The sequence below is a fragment of the Callithrix jacchus genome, chromosome 4 (assembly GCF_049354715.1).
Source record: "Callithrix jacchus isolate 240 chromosome 4, calJac240_pri, whole genome shotgun sequence".
NCBI lineage: Eukaryota > Metazoa > Chordata > Mammalia > Primates > Cebidae > Callithrix > Callithrix jacchus.
The window spans coordinates 2,319,809-2,336,167 of NC_133505.1; the positions used below are offsets into that span (position 1 = coordinate 2,319,809).

The window sequence follows — 16,359 nt, forward strand, 5'->3', positions numbered from 1 at the left end:
ATTAAATGGAAATGGTATATACAAAATCGTGCTAAACCAGGCCCCACTGGAGTTTTGCAGCTACATGAAAAGGTTTTTTCCTGCCCAACTGATGAAGGTAATTATGATCAACTCGTTAAAAATATTGACAGTAAAGTTTGGGCTAATAAAGGATATGACTCTTTAAGTAAGGAACAACAGAGGCACGTGTGGTTTACAGATGGCTCTGCTAAGTACATAGGGGGAAAGCGGCAATGGAAAGCTGTAGCGTATAATCCCGCTCTAGATTGTTATGTGAGCACTGCTCAGTACCAAGCTTGGATTTTCTAATCTATTCACGCAGATTCGTGGGAAGAAAAACACCAGCCGAAGTATATAGAGAAAAAGAGTTTATTTACAAGGATACCTAGAGACGCTCACAAACTTCAACACCGGCAAGAAGCAGCATGGGTTTTCGCAAGTCCAAACCAAATCACCATCGAAGCTCAGTTTGGCTTCTGCTAAACAATCTTTTGTACTTTGTAAAACAAAGAAGGGTCAAGTCAGGACACTGTCCACGTCTTCATCATGTAACTAACATCCTTGAGGTGTTTACCAAAAATTGGATCAGGGAACTGGCCAGGTTCCCAGGTCTGGCTCTAGAGCCTTTTTTGCATTCGGAAAATTCTGAGCTCGAAATACTCCCAATGATAAGGAAATGAAGACAACATAAAGTCTGTCCATGACTTGTAAACATAATTAACTCCTTCTGTTCCATTACAATTCAGCCCTAGGCATGGGCAGACTTATTGTACACATAATAGTTGTAAGTAAATACATCATATAAATTCTTAATGCGTGGATATAAGTACAAAGAACAGCAACAACTACATATACTAACAATCATTAAAATGAATACAATCATCAACAGTGGGACGAATCTATATGTCACTGATGAGTGTGTAAATAACCAGTCCCACCAGTTATGATTACTATCTGTCGCTATAGCGTGGGAATAGTCCTGCAGTTTATGACTTACTATGGTGGTTTGTAGTCTACATTCACTTAATTGTCGATCTCTTTTCTGTAATGTCTGATTTAAAGCTTTATTTTCATATAATATAGTAGTTAGATTTAAATAGGTTTCCAACTTTGGTTGGGGCAGGCTTATTGGGGTGAAAGTGATATTTTCATAGTCAATGATGGGGGTTAAATAAATAGTAGAATTATGCCAGGGAAAAATAGAGATATTATAAATGCATCCAACAAATGGAAAATCAACTTGCATATATGACAATTCTTCAGATTGATTGGATACAATACATAATTTATGAGGCTGGACTTCAAAAAAGGCAGTGTAATCACTTACTGGTAATAAGGTAAAAATACAATGATTAACAGAAAAATGCAATAGACATGTCTCCATCTGTTGTAAATCAGTACATACTAATCCTTTTGTAGTTACAGCACAATCATTGATTTTATATGTTATATTTCTATTGTCAATGTGGGTACCATAAAATTCTGGTTGCAAATAATAATAAGGGTATGAACTGGCAGCACATGATAGGGACATAGCATAGTAGTTAAATCTTGTTGACAACAGAAAATATTCACTTTAGAAGTGACATTAATAGTAATACTATCATTACTATAAATTATGCCTCGAGCAGGTTTCTGTCCCATCCAATAGCTAAGTGTAGTGTTGGTATCTCCACTAATAGTAAGACTGGTATGGTGACAAACTTGATTGGCAGAACAGTTGTAAGAGTCTTGGCTTCTTACTTTTGTGGAGTTGACCTATCCCTACTGTAGAATCATGTGTCCATTGCTGGAAGTAGTTTGGTGAGACAAGATTTGTCCGGGGGAAATGGTCCAAGCAATCCAGATGCGAGTGCTAACAATAATACCTGTGAATACACAAATCTATACACGATGAAATAAATGATTAGTAGGTACTAATATAGGAGTATCAGCGGGGGGAATTAGGACATATACACAGTTATTTCTTCCTTGTGCTACTATCTCTCCAGCTTGTAATGGTTTATGGGGAGATGTTTGTACCCAAACATGACCTGATATTTGTTTCTTTTCATCAGTACTGCCAAATCCTAAATGAGCTGATTTTGGAGGGAACCTTTGTGATTCCCATACTGTGTTTTGTAAAACTGGAATTATTAATAGTTGTGCTATTCGGTGGCCTTTAGGCAAGATGATATCTTCTTCACCAAGGTTATAACAAAGCACTTTGATTTCACCGTAATAATCTGCATCAATTATTCCCCCTAAGATTGTCATTCCTTTTTGTTCCAGACTAGATCGAGCAGCTATTTGTCCATAATATCCTGAAGGTAACTGTAAACCTATTCCAGTGGGTATTACATGTTGAGTCTTGCTATTTAATTTAGTTACAGAGTAGTTAAATAAATCATAACCTGCAGCAGCATTAGTAGCGTTCCAAGGTTGTATTGCATCTGGGTGGAATCTCCACCAGGAGATAGTTATAGGCTCATTTGTTATTTGGGATCTGATCTCAACTGTATTAGAGGAATATATCATCCGTTGCAATGGGGTTTGGCCACTAGTTAGGGGTCTATTATTAAGTTGTTGTAAGGCTGGTAATAAAAAGGTTTTCCATCCTGAATACATTGGATTGGTTAATTTCCATAGTTTTTCCTTTAATAACCCATTCATCCTTTCAATGAGGCCTGCTGCTTGTGGGTAATAGGGTATATGATCAATCCATTCTATATTATATTGAGCACAGTAACCAGTAATTAACTTACCTTTAAAATGAGATCCGTTGTCACTTTGTATTTGTAATGGCACTCCATAATATAAAATAATATAATCTAAGGTTTTCAGAGTATTTTGTTGTGTGGCCCGTTTATAGGGACATCCAATAAGCACACCAGAATAAGTATCCACAATAGTGCATATGTAAGCACACCCTTTAGAAATGGGGAGCGGCCCTATGTAATCTATTTGCCAAATTTGTGCCGCTTGTTTTCCTCGAGCTAATTCTCCTGTGATGATACGGGGGACATTTTGCAACCGTTCTTGGTTACAAACTGGACACTGTGTTGGGATGGCTTTACATACATCTAATGGCAGGTATATGCCTCTCTGTTGCGCCCACCTGTACATAGCTTTGGCTCCTGCGTGTCCAGTGTGTTCGTGCACCCATTTTGCGCACTTGGGATGATCTTCAGGGTAAGTATTAGAGCTAATTTTAGTTAATTGGTCAGTCTTCTTATTGTAAATACATTCAATAGAGTCAGTAGGCACGTGAGCGTCTACGTGGAAAACAGAAACATTAGTGCTTTGCAATACAATCCATATATTTTGCCATAAGTCCTTTCCCTATAAATCACGGTCACGAATCTTCCAATTATCATGCTGCCATTGTGCAATCCAGGTTAATAATCCCATCTACACAGACCAGGAATCTGTGAACACATGACATTCTCCCCCATATTCCTTTTCTAGGCACAGCCAGACTGCGTGTAATTTGGCAGGTGGGCTGCTGCCGTTTGCTCCACTAGCTTCTAGTGTACAATCCAGAGCGGGATTATACGCTATAGCTTTCCAGTGCCGCTTTGCCCCTATGTACTTAGCAGAGCCATCTGTAAACCATGCGTGCCTCTGTTGTTCCTTACTTAAAGAGTCATATCCTTTATTAGCCCAAACTTTACTGTCAATATGTTTAATGAGTTGATCATGATTACCTTTATCAGTTGGGCAAGAAAAAACCTTTTCATGTAGCTGCAAAACTCCAGTGGGGCCTGGTTTAGCACGATTTTGTATATACCATTTCCATTTAATGACATGGGATTCTTGGGCATGTCCAATCTTATGTGATACCGGGTCAGAAAGTACCCACTGCATTATTGGAATTTGAGGGCATAAGATTACTTCTTTATCGGTGGTTAAATGTTCTGTTTCAGATAAGGCCCAGTAAGCAGTTAATAATTGTTGTTCTAACTGGGTATATGGGTTTTTACATTGGGGCAATTTTCGAGACCAAAATCCTAATGGAACCCGTTTACCATTCTGCTTTTGCCAAAGACTCCAATTAGCATGTTCACTTTCTACACTAGTCATTAATTCAACAGGTCCTGACTGTAGGGGCCATAAATCTAGGCTTGCTGGATTGCCTCTTTAGTTCTCTCAAAAGCATCCTGTTGATCTTGAGTCCATTCAAATTGGTATTTTTTCCTAGTTACTTTAAAAAGTGGTTGTAATAGCATTCCCAAATGGGGTATATAATGTCTCCAGTATCCAAATAAGCCAATATATTTTTGTGCCTCCTTTTTGGTAGAGGGAGGGGGATGATACTTCCTAGCCTCTTTATCTAGCTCATCCTAATAAGGTTCCTCATTAGTATCATCCTAAATGTCACCATCCTAAGTATGAGTGTCCCAATCAGCTTTAGCAGTTGCAATGACAGCATGCACCTTCTTTGCATTCACTTTCCCTTTTGTTTTCTATATTTATACTGTGCACACCGTACAGCAGCCTTTTCGGCTACTCCCTGATATATTCTTGCCTGGTCACCGAGGATAAAATTCTGACATTGTAACATAGACAATTTGCCTTGTAAATCAGCCAATTCTTTTTCTAACTGCAATTTTTCCTGTATAAGGGCTTGGCGAGCTAAGTATTGTTTCTTATAAGCAGACAACAAAATCCAGCCTCGTCTACTAATGGCAGCTAATTCCTTTCCTCTATCTACTGGCACCAGGTCCTAAACTTCACATACCTGTGTGGGATCAGCCGTCCTAAGGCGGCCTTCCTAATTTTCACTTAGGCCAGTGCCAGAGGCCCAATTATGAGCAACAGAAACAAACACAGGATCTTCCCAACCAGGAATTTTACTAACAACAATTCTAACATTTTTTTTAAAGGAAGGCATGATGCACTCCTCCCCGAATCCTGCCGACTATGCCAATTTTGTGTGAGCACTGCTCAGTACCAAGCTTGGATTTTCTAATCTTTTCAGGCAGATTCGTGGGAAGAAAACCACCAGCCGAGGTATATAGAGAAAAAGAGTTTATTTACAAGGAAAGAAAAAGAGTTTATTTACAAGGATACCTAGAGACGCTCACAAACTTCAACACCAGCAGTAAAGCAGCACGGGTTTTCGCAAGTCCAAACTAAATCACCATCGAAGCTCAGTTTGGCTTCTGCTAAACAATCTTTTATACTTTTTAAAACAAAGAAGGGTCAAGTCAGGACACTGTCCACATCTTCATCATGTAACTAACATCCTTGAGGTGTTTACCAAAAATTGGACCAGGGAACTGGCCAGGTTCCCAGGTCTGGCTCTTCAGAGCCTTTTGTTGCATTGGGAAAAGTCTGAGCTTGGAATGCTCCCAATGATAAGGAAATGAAGACAACATAAAGTCTGTCCATGACTTGTAAACTTAATTAACTCCTTCTGTTCCATTACAATTGTACACTAGAAGCTAGTGGAGCAAACAGCAGCAGCCAACCTGCCAAATTACACGCAGTCTGGGTGTGCCTAGAAAAGGAATATGGGGGAGAATGTCATGTGTTCACAAATTCCTAGTCTGTGAATATAGGATTATTAACCTAGATTGCACAATGGCAGCATGATAATTAGAAGATTCGTGACCATGATTTATAGGGAAAGGACTTATGGCAAAATATATAGATTGTATTGCAAAGTACTAACGTTTCTGTTTTCCATGTAGACACTCACGTGCCTACTGACTCTATTGAACGTATTTACAATAAGAAGACTGACCAATTAACTAAAATTAGCTCTAATACCCTGAAGATCATCCCAAGTGCACAAAATGGGTGCAGGAACACACTGGACACGCAGGAGCCAAAGCTATGTACAGGTGGGCGCAACAGAGAGGCATATACCTGCCATTAGATGTATGTAAAACCATCACAACACAGTGTCCGGTTTGTAACCAAGAACGGTTGCAAAATGTCCCCCATATCGTCAAGGAGAATTAGCTCAAGGAAAACAAGCGGCACAAATTTGGCAAATAGATTACATAGGGCCGCTCCCCATTTCTAAAGGGTGCGCTTACATATGCACTATTGTGGATACTTATTCTGGTGTGCTTATTGGATGTCCCTATAAACGAGCCACACAACAAAATACTCTGAAAACCTTAGATTATATTATTTTATATTATGGAGTGCCATTACAAATACAAAGTGACAACGGATCTCATTTTAAAGGTAAGTTAATTACTGATTACTGTGCTCAATATAATATAGAATGGATTTACCATATACCCTATTACCCACAAGCAGCAGGCCTCATTGAAAGGATGAATGGGTTATTAAAGGAAAAACTACGGAAATTAACAAATCCAATGTATTCAGGATGGAAAACCTTTTTATTACCAGCCTTACAACAACTTAATAGACCCCTAACTAGTGGCCAAACCCCGTTGCAACAGATGATATATTCCTCTAATACAGTTGAGATCAGATCCCAAGTAACACATGAGTCTATAACTATCTCCTGGTGGAGATTCCACCCAGATGCAATACAACCTTGGAACGCTACTAATGCTGCTGCAGGTTATGATTTATTTAACTACTCTGTAACTAAATTAAATAGCAAGACTCAACATGTAATACCCACTGGAATAGGTTTACAGTTACCTTCAGGATATTATGGACAAATAGCTGCTCGATCTAGTCTGGAACAAAAAGGAATGACAATCTTAGGGGGAATAATTGATGCAGATTATTACGGTGAAATCAAAGTGCTTTGTTATAACCTTGGTGAAGAAGATATCATCTTGCCTAAAGGCCACCGAATAGCACAACTATTAATAATTCCAGTTTTACAAAACACAGTACGGGAATCACAAAGGTTCCCTCCAAAATCAGCTCATTTAGGATTTGGCAGTACTGATGAAAAGAAACAAATATCAGGTCATGTTTGGGTACAAACATCTCCCCATAAACCATTACAAGCTGGAGAGATAGTAGCACAAGGAAGAAATAACTGTGTATATGTCCTAATTCCCCCCGCTGATACTCCTATATTAGTACCTACTAATCATTTGTTTCATCGTGTATAGATTTGTGTATTTACAGGTATTATTGTTAGCACTCACATCTGGATTGCTTGGACCATTTCCCCCGGACAAATCTTGTCTCACCAAACTACTTCCAGCAATGGACACATGATTCTACAGTAGGGATAGGTCAACTCCACAGAAGTAAGAAGCCAAGACTCTTACAACTGTTCTGCTAATCAAGTTTGTCACCATACCAATCTTACTATTAGTGGAGACACCAACACTACACTTAGCTATTGGATGGGACAGAAACCTGCTCGAGGCATAATTTATAGTAATGATAGTATTACTATTAATGTCACTTCTAAAGTGACTATTTCCTGTTGTCAACAAGATTTAACTACTATTCTATATACTAACATATTTTCAAAAGCTATTTGGAGAAATCAATTGTCTTGTAATGAAACCACTACAGTATTTGCATTTAATACTAGTACATATCTCTAGTGTATTAATTCTAGTGCAATCAACAATAGAACTATATAGGCACAACATTGACATGTAATAATTCATAAAACCCCAATATACAGTCAACCTACTATTGTACGTATACCTCATGCTTGTACTAACACCGCCTTTTTTGCACAGCAGTATCAATTACAATTAAATATAACTTCCCCAAAATTACATCCCTTTGCTGGACAAAAACAGGAATAGTATGATACATTACTCAGCAGAGTAGGAACAGGTATTGGACTTGCTAATAGCTTTGATTTAGATAGCTTATCATACAAATTAAAAAATATTGGGAAAAATGTCACATTAGCTACTAGCCTTACTGCTAATTGGATCCCTACTGTAATAAGCCCATTAACCTCTAATCTTGCTTATCAAAAGACATTCTTAAAGATATTTAATCGAACTATAGTATCTACTACTAAAAATATTACTTATCTATTTGCTTGGACAGCATGTTCTCTCCAATACTTATTTAGTTACATACAAATACAAAATCTACATGAGTTACAATTAGGGAAAGGACGCTGGTCTGAATTTTTAATAATCTCCAAACAACACCATGCAGATATATGGGTAGAAGATCATAATCCCTTTTATTGTACCACCACATATTGTTATGGTATAATAACCTATTATATACCCCAAAATACTACTATACTGTCCCTATCATGTGCTGCCAATTCCATACCCTTATTATTATTTGCAACCAGAATTTTATGGTACCCACATTGACAATAGAAATATAACATAAAGTCAATGATAGTGCTGTAACTACAAAAGAATTAGTGTGTACTGATTTACAACAACAGATGGAACCATGTCTATTGCATTTTTCTGTTAATCATTGTATTTTTACAATGATTTTACACCAGTGAGTGATTACACTGCCCTTGTTGAAGTACAGCCCCATACATTATGTATTGTATCCAATCAATCTGAAGTATTGTCATATATACAAGTTGATTTTCCATTTGTTAGATGCATTTATAATATCTCTATTTTTCCCTGGCATAATTCTACTATTTAACCCCAATCATTGACTATGAAAATATCACTTTCACCCCAATAAGCCTGCCCCAACCAAAGTTGGAAACCTATTTAAATCTAACTACTATATTATATGAAAATAAAGCTTTAAATTGGACATTACAGAAAAGAGATCGACAATTAAGTGACTATAGACTACAAACCACCATAGTAAGTCATAAACTGCAGGACTATTCCCACGCTATAGCAACAGATAGTAATCATAACTGGTGGGACTGGTTATTTACACACTCATCAGTGACATATAGATTCGTCCCACTGTTGATGATTGTATTCATTTTAATGATTGTTAGTATATGTAGTTGTTGCTGTTCTTTGTACTTATATCAACGCATTAAGAATTTATATGTTGCATTTACTTACAACTATTATGTGTATAATAAGTCTGCCCATGCCTAAAGCTGAATTGTAATGGAACAGAAGGAGTTAATTACATTTACAAGTCATAGACAGACTATATCTTCATTTCCTTATCATTGAGAGTATTTCGAGCTCAGAATTTTCCCAATGAAAAAAGGCTCTGAAGAGCCAAACCTGAGAACCTAGCCAGTTCCCTGATCCAATTTTTAGTAAACACCTCAAGGATGTTAGTTACATGATGAAGACGTGGACAGTGTCCTGACTTGACCCTTCTTTGTTTTAAAAAGTATAAAAGATTGTTTAGCAGAAGCCGAGCTGAGCTTCAGTAGTGACTTAGTCTAGACTTGTGAAAACCCGTGCTGCTTTATTGCCAGTGTTGAAGTTTGTGAGCGTCTCTAGGTATCCTTGTAAATAAACTCTTTTTCTTTCCTTGTAAATAAACTCTCTTTCTCTTCTCTATATATCTCAGCTAGTGTTTTTCTTCCCACGAATCTGCCTGAAAAGATTAGAAAATCCAAGCTTAGTACTGAGCAGTGCTCACACAAATACCAGGTGTCCTTAATCTCTTGAGCTGCTGCTGAAGCAGCCTCTGTCTCACTGCTGGTCAGGGTTTGATTAAGCAATAACATGATAGTTTTTCAATCTAATTCATAGGACTGACGCAGGCTCTGCAAAGTATCTGTGTACTAGTCTGGGTCATCTGAAAATTTCCCTAAATCCACTTGATTTGCTTTAAGTGAGAAAGTGAAAAGGGAGTGTGCACCTTAGTTGGATCAAATTCTCCTCCTACTGCCTGTAGAGGGCAGAGTCTGGGCATCCTAGTAGCCTAAGAGGCCTTGGCCATTTCAGTCTTTCCAGTTTCTTCTGGATTATTGGAGCTGAGGAGATCTGGTCAGCCTCCAGGGAATAGAGGCTGAGGGCACAGCCACAGGGAATCCCAAATGTGGGGGTAGCCCTGAGAAGGGGTTAGTAGCATATGGGGAACAGGCCCTTACATAACTGAGGATTATTCCTCAGAGAAAAGAAAACTTGCACATAGGGGACCTCAAACCATTTCCCTTCACTCTTAGAAAACAGGTCTAATTGTAGAATGGTGTCATAATGGATACTTCCCTTAGGAGGCCAGGTTTCTCTCCTTGGCAGGGGACATCATGGCCATGCTGTTCAGCAGAGAAAAATGAACCATTTCTTTTTCAAAGATCATATGTCAAATTGGTTCCAGTTCTCCAGGATGCATTTTAAAGGAGACTTTATCTGGGAAGAGTAGCACCCATCTGAAATCAAATACAGGAACACCCACATTTCTGGTTATTAATTGCAATTGCTAAGTCTCGGGCATCCCCCATTTTAGGGTGCAAGCCCTGGGGCATCCCCGTTATGGCACCTCATAATTTCCTTGTGCCCAAGATGCATGAGCTTCTGTTTGGGGCCTCCCATCTGCTGGGCTTAGTCACTCTTACTAGCATCATGGGTACTCAAGCTCACTGTCTGCATGTGGTTAGTGACCACCATAAAGACATGTGGACTTCCAGGATGGGTGGTTCATACCAGCTAGTGCCTGAGCCAGGTCAGTGTGATGTGGGTGATGGGTATCAATATTCCCTAGCAAGAGTTCCATTAATACAGGCCTGATTAGAAAACTAACCTAAGAGTATAAACTTGCAGGGAAGTACTTCTGAGCCCACAATTCAAAAAAGGTGGGGCCACGTGGCCAAGGCCAGAATGAATGCCCTCAGGATCCTGGTCTCCTCCCCCATTGTAGGAAAATGCCCTAGGGTTGTAGGGCATGTAATTTAAAAATTTTTTTTTGCATCTGTTTTTTATTTCATCTATTCTATTTTTCTTTCTTTTCTTTTGTATTAGACTAGCCTGTGGTCTATTTTGTTGACATTTTCAAAAACTAGCTCCTGGATTTATTGGTATTTGAAGTGTTTTTGTGTCTCTATCTCCTTCAGTCCTGCACTGATCCTAGATATTACTTGTCTTTTGCTAGCTTCTGAAGTTTTTTGATCTTGCTCTTCTAGCTCTTTTAATTCTGATGATAGGGTGTTGACTTCAGATGTTTCCTTGCAGCTTATGTGGGCACTTATTGTTATAAATTTCACTCTAGACACTGCTTTAAATGTGTGTCAGATACTCTGGTCTGTTGTGTCTTCATTCTTACTGGTTTTGAAAACATCTTTGTTTCTGCCTTCATTTCATTATTTTTTCCAGTAGTTATTCAGGAGCCTTTTTCTCAGTTTCCATGTAGTTATGTGGTTTTGAATGAGTTTCCAATCCTGAGTTCTAATTTGATTGCACTGTGGTCTGACAAACTGGTTTCTGTTCTTTTGCATTTTCTAAGGAGTGATTTACTTCCAATTATGTGGTCAATTTTAGAGTATATTGTGTGGATTTGGGGTGGAGACTTCTGTGGATGTCTATTAGGTCCACTTGGTTTAGATCTGAGTTCACGTCCTGGATGTCCTTGTTAATATTCTGTCTTGGGGAATCTAACATTTACAGTGGAGTAGTAAAGTCTTCCCCTATTATTGTGTGAGTGGAAGTGTCTTTGTAGGTCGTTAGGTACTTTTTGTATGGATCTGGGTGCTCCTGTATTGGGTGCACTTATATTTAAGATAGTTAGCCCTTCTTATTGCACTGACCCCTTTAACATTATGTGATGTCCTTCTTAGTCTATTTTGATCTTTGTGATGTAAAGTCTATTTCATCAGACTAGAGATTGTAGCCCCTGACATTTTTGCTCTCCATTTGTTTGGTAAATTTTTCTTCATTTATTTACTTTGAGTCTGTGTGTGTCTTTGTTCCTGAGATTGGTCTCCTGAATACAGCACACCATTAGGTCTTGACTTTTTATCCAATTTGCCAATCTGTGTATTTTGACCGGGGCATTTTGCCCTTTTGCATTTAAGATTAATATTGTTATGAGTGAGTTTATTCTGCCATTTTGATACTAGCTGGTTGTTTTACCCATTAGTTGACCCAGTTTCTTCATGGTGTCAATGGTCTTTACCATTTGGTACATTTTTGCAGTGGCTGGTACTGGTTGTTTCTTCAGTAGCTCTTGTAAGGCAGGCCTGGTGGTGCTGAAATCTCTCAGCAATTGCTTGTTTGTTAAGGATTTTTGTTCCCTTCACTTACGAAGCTTAGTTTGGCTGGATATGAAATTCTGGTTTGAAAGTTCTTTTCTTTAAGGATGTTAAATATTGGCCCCCACTCTTTTTGTTTGTTGTCGGGGTTTGGCATGTCTGCCGGGGGGCTACCAAGCTGCAGGAGCCCCCAAGACTACCAACGTAGATGTCTCATTCAACCTGAGGGAGAGAGCGTGTGGAAGTGAAAGAATATAGAAAAGTGGAGTCTGGAGGTCTACTTGCAGTCAAGCAGCAACTTTATTTCTGTGGGTTACAGCTTTTATACCTTTTTTCTTGTTACATTTACTTTAGCTCAGCAGAAAAAGGGGGCAAACAGAAAAGGGGGCAAATAGAAATCACATAAAAATAGTTATCAGGGGCCTGTGATAACAGCTAACAAAGCAGTTTAAGAGTCAATATATGTTTTTGAAAGATACACAGTGCAAGCAAACAATGGTGCCCTTAAGGTGGCTTGTTAACTATGTTTTTCATCAGGAGGTAGAGTAAAGGCTCAGCTCCTGAGAAAATATGGGCAGGGGTCTTTGCCCCTCTCAGGCACCTCAATTGCAGCAAGCCTATTGCTTACACAGGGACTAAAGTGGATATGAAGCAGTCAGCACAATGTCCTCATAAACCGCAGGCCCTTAAGGACTCTGCATTCTGTTTTTGCCTCAGTGGCTTAGTTATTTTTACCTCAACTCAACAGCCCTCGAGAGTGGAGGGAGAGCAGATAGGTCCAGCAGCCAAGATGGGCGAGTCACGCTAACTGTCTCAAGCCCTTGGCATGAACACTGCAGTTTGTAGGGTTTCTGCTGAGAAATCAGTTGGGAGTCTGATGGGCTTCCCTTTGTGGATAACCCAAACTTTTTCTGCCTGTCCTTAGCATTTTTGTCTTGATTTCAGCCCTGGTGAATCTGATGATTATGTGCCTTGGGGTTGCTCTTCTTGAGGAATATGTTTCTGGTGTTCACTGTATTTCCTGGATTTGAATGTTAACCTGCTTTTCTAGGTTGGGGAAGATCATCTGGATAGTATCCTGAAAAGTGTTTTCCAGCTTCATTTCCTTCTTCTCATCACATTCAGGTACAGTGAGCAAATATAGATTAGGTCTTTTCACATAATCCGGTATTTGTTGGAGGCTTTGTTCATTTATTTTCACTCTTTATTCTCTAATCTTGCCTTCTCCTTTTATTTCATTGAGTTGGTATCAATCTCTGATATTTTTTCTTCTGCTTGATCCATTAGGCTATTGAAACTTGTGTTTGCTTTTGAAGTTCTAATGCTGTGTTTTTCTGCCCCATCAAGTTGTTGTTTTCTTTTTTTTTTCTTTTTTGCAGATAAAGGCTCGTTTTATGTTAATGGCTGATCTATGTAATCACGGAGGCCAGTATGTACAGACAAAGGGGGAGCTTTAGTTTCTTGGTCTCTTCCTTCTTGGACAAAGTTTTGATGATCTCCTCCTTTTTGGCCTGGAGGTGCTCTTCACGGCTCTTGTGTGCTTCCTTGGTCTTAGATCTGCGGGCCTCAGCCTGGTCAGCCAGGAGCTTCTTGCGGGCCTTGTCTGCCTTCAGGCTGTGGATGTGTTCCATGATAATCCACTTGTTTTTGAACACATTCCTTTTCACCTTCAGGTACAGGCTGTGATTCATGTGGTGATCAATTTTCTTAGATTTTCGGTATCTTCTGAGCAGCTGGTGCAGAATCCTCATTCTCCTCATCCACGTGACCTTCTCTGGCATTTGGGCATTGGCTGTACCCTTATGCTTACCTATGCCCGTGTGCCTGCCCTTCCGGCGGGCCAAGGTGTTTTTCCGGCAGCGAGCCCGTGAATGGACCGTCACAGGCTTTCGGATGATCAGCCCATCTTTGATCAGCCTCCGGATCTGCTAACGCGAGTTAGGATTGGCGATTTCACTGGTCTCATTCGGGTCCAACCAGACCTTCTTGTCACAGCGGAGGACACTAGAGGCAAGCCTCTTCTGAAGCCTGAGCATACTCATGGCTGCGGCCGCAGCAGTGAAAGGAAAGAGCTCCAAGTTGTTTTTTTCTAAGCTGGTTATTCTAGTTAGCATTTTGTCTCCTTTCCTCAAGGTTCTCATTTTCTTTGCATTGGGTCAGCACATGTTCTTTTATCTCAGAGAAGTTTGTTATTACCCACTTTCTGAAGCCTGATTCAGTCAATTTGTCAACCTCATTGTCCATCCCATTTTCTTCCCTTAATGGTGAGGAGTTGTGGGGAGGAGAGGCATTGTGGTTTTTGGTGATATCATGCTTTTTGTGCTGGTTTCTTCCCATCTTCATAAATTTATCTATCTTTGGTCTTTGAAGTTAGTGACTTTTGGATGGGTCTCTGAGTGGATGTTCTTGCTGTTGATGTTGAAGTTATTTTTTTCTGGTTTTTAGTTTTCCTTCTAACAGTCAGGCCCATCTGTTGCAGGACTGCCAGAGGTCCACTCCAGGCTCTGCTTGCCTGGGAATCATCCACAGGGGCTACAGAACAGCAAGGATTGCTGCCTGTTCCTTCCTCTTGTACCTTCATTTCAGAAGATGTCAGCCAGAGCCCTCCTGTATGACGTGTTTCTATGGATATGTGGAAGTCAAGGAGCCACTTGAGTAGGCAGTCTGTCCCTTATCCAAGCTCAGGGGCTATGCTGGGAGCACTGTTGCTCTCTTCAGAGCTGCTGGGCAGAGATGTTTAAGTCTGCTGCAGTGGAACTCACAATGACTTCTCTTCCCAGGTGCTCTGTTCTGGAAAAATGGGGCTTTATTTATAAGTCACTGACATGCTGCTGCCTTTTTTCAGAAAAGTTCTGTCCAGAGAAAAGGGAGTCTAGTCACAGTCTGCTTGCAGAGGTATTGCTGAGTTGCTGTGGGCTCTGCCCAGCTGCTGTGTAAACTTCCTTGTGATTTTTTTTTTTTTTTTTTTACACAGATAAGGTTAGACCTTCTCAGTAATGGCAGGCTGTTTCAGTAATGGCAGGCTGCCTTGGTATTGGCAGACATGTTTTCCCTCACCAAGCTTGACTGTCTCCCAGGTTGAGATTAAACTGCTGTGCTGTCTGCAAAAGTTTGAAAGCAGAGGGTTTCAGTTTGCTGGTCTTTGTGGGGGTGGGACCTGCCAAGCTAGATCATTTGGCATCCTACCTTCAGTCCCCTTGTTTTCTGGGCAGTGGGCAGCTCTGTCTCAAAGGCATTCCAGGCATCAGTTAAAATGGTCCCCCAGATTTGTGTTGGAACCCTGTGGTGCTTGTCAGCCTGGCGGGGATCTCCTTGTCTATGGGCTGTAAAGACCATGGGAGAAGCACAGCATCTGAACCCGAGTGCCAGAGTGGCCAGAAAAGTCCCTGATGGCCTCCAATGGGTATGAGGGGGATTCCTCCAGCCTGTGGCACTTCCTGGGTACAGCAGTGCCCCAGGCCTTCTCAGTTTGCTCTCCTTGGGCAACACCCATTGTCCAACCAGTCCCATTGAGATAAACCTGGTACCCCGGTTGGAGATGCAGTGATCATTCCTCTTCTGTGTCGCTCTCACTGGAAACTACACTCCAGAGCTGTTCCTATTTGGCCATCTTGCCAGAAGTCTTAATTTCACCTTTGAAATGACCCTGCAGTTAGGCTGCTTTTACATATAAAACCAACAAAGTGAACCACTCGTTATACAAAAAAAAAAAAAAAAAAACTCTCTAAGGCAGTTGTTGGAAATCATATAGAAAAAGAAATATATGACATGAACTATAAGAACATGCTGACTTAATAGGTAAAGTATGATGGTTCAGTTAACATCATGGTAACTACTACAAATGTCTGATACAGTCAGTTTGGAAATTTAATCGGTGTCTTTATATATTTTGAATAATGCAGACTAAACATCAGTGCTACTCATATTTTTCTATTTCAAACCAAAAATTTGGGTTCTATTGGGAAATTTTGAGCATGCTCTAAAAGAATTATGCATATTTTTTAAAATGCAAAAAAGCTACATTGCTGATACCAGTATTTCTGCAGAAGTTTACTAGGCTGTTTGATTTATCTAGACCCACGTATACCTTTTACAGTGACTCTATGATCGCCTGTTCCTGGGGCGGCCATGATGTCACAGGAACAGATATCTGACCCACTGTATCTTTGTAGGAATGACCTGAAAATAAGCAGAAGTTTACTGGCCTGAACTTTCAGATAAAGTAATAATGGACAATTTCATGCTGTGCATAAGACTTAAAATTTATTATTGGCAATGAATAGATTTTTCCATTAACAGCACAGAACAGGCGATGATAAATACTCACTAAAGTTTGATATGCAAGTTTGAGGCTTGAATGTAATAAT

General features: G+C 39.8%; 1 protein-coding gene, 1 long non-coding RNA gene and 1 pseudogene across 2 annotated transcripts in view; 1 reads left to right on the plus strand and 2 right to left on the minus strand.

The window, feature by feature from the left end:
• LOC144582289 (uncharacterized) overlaps positions 1-16,359 on the plus strand; it is a 181,121-nt gene that overhangs the window by 98,479 nt on the left and 66,283 nt on the right. The gene's annotated exons all lie outside the window — the stretch shown is intronic.
• On the minus strand, positions 352-5,134 carry LOC108590109 (uncharacterized). The gene is made up of 3 exons (XR_008480419.2): positions 5,053-5,134; positions 3,098-3,254; positions 352-1,884 (listed from the first exon to the last, which is right to left on the minus strand). It is a non-coding gene; the product is annotated as an uncharacterized LOC108590109 (long non-coding RNA).
• Positions 13,383-14,062, minus strand: LOC100397879 (large ribosomal subunit protein eL19 pseudogene; annotated as a pseudogene).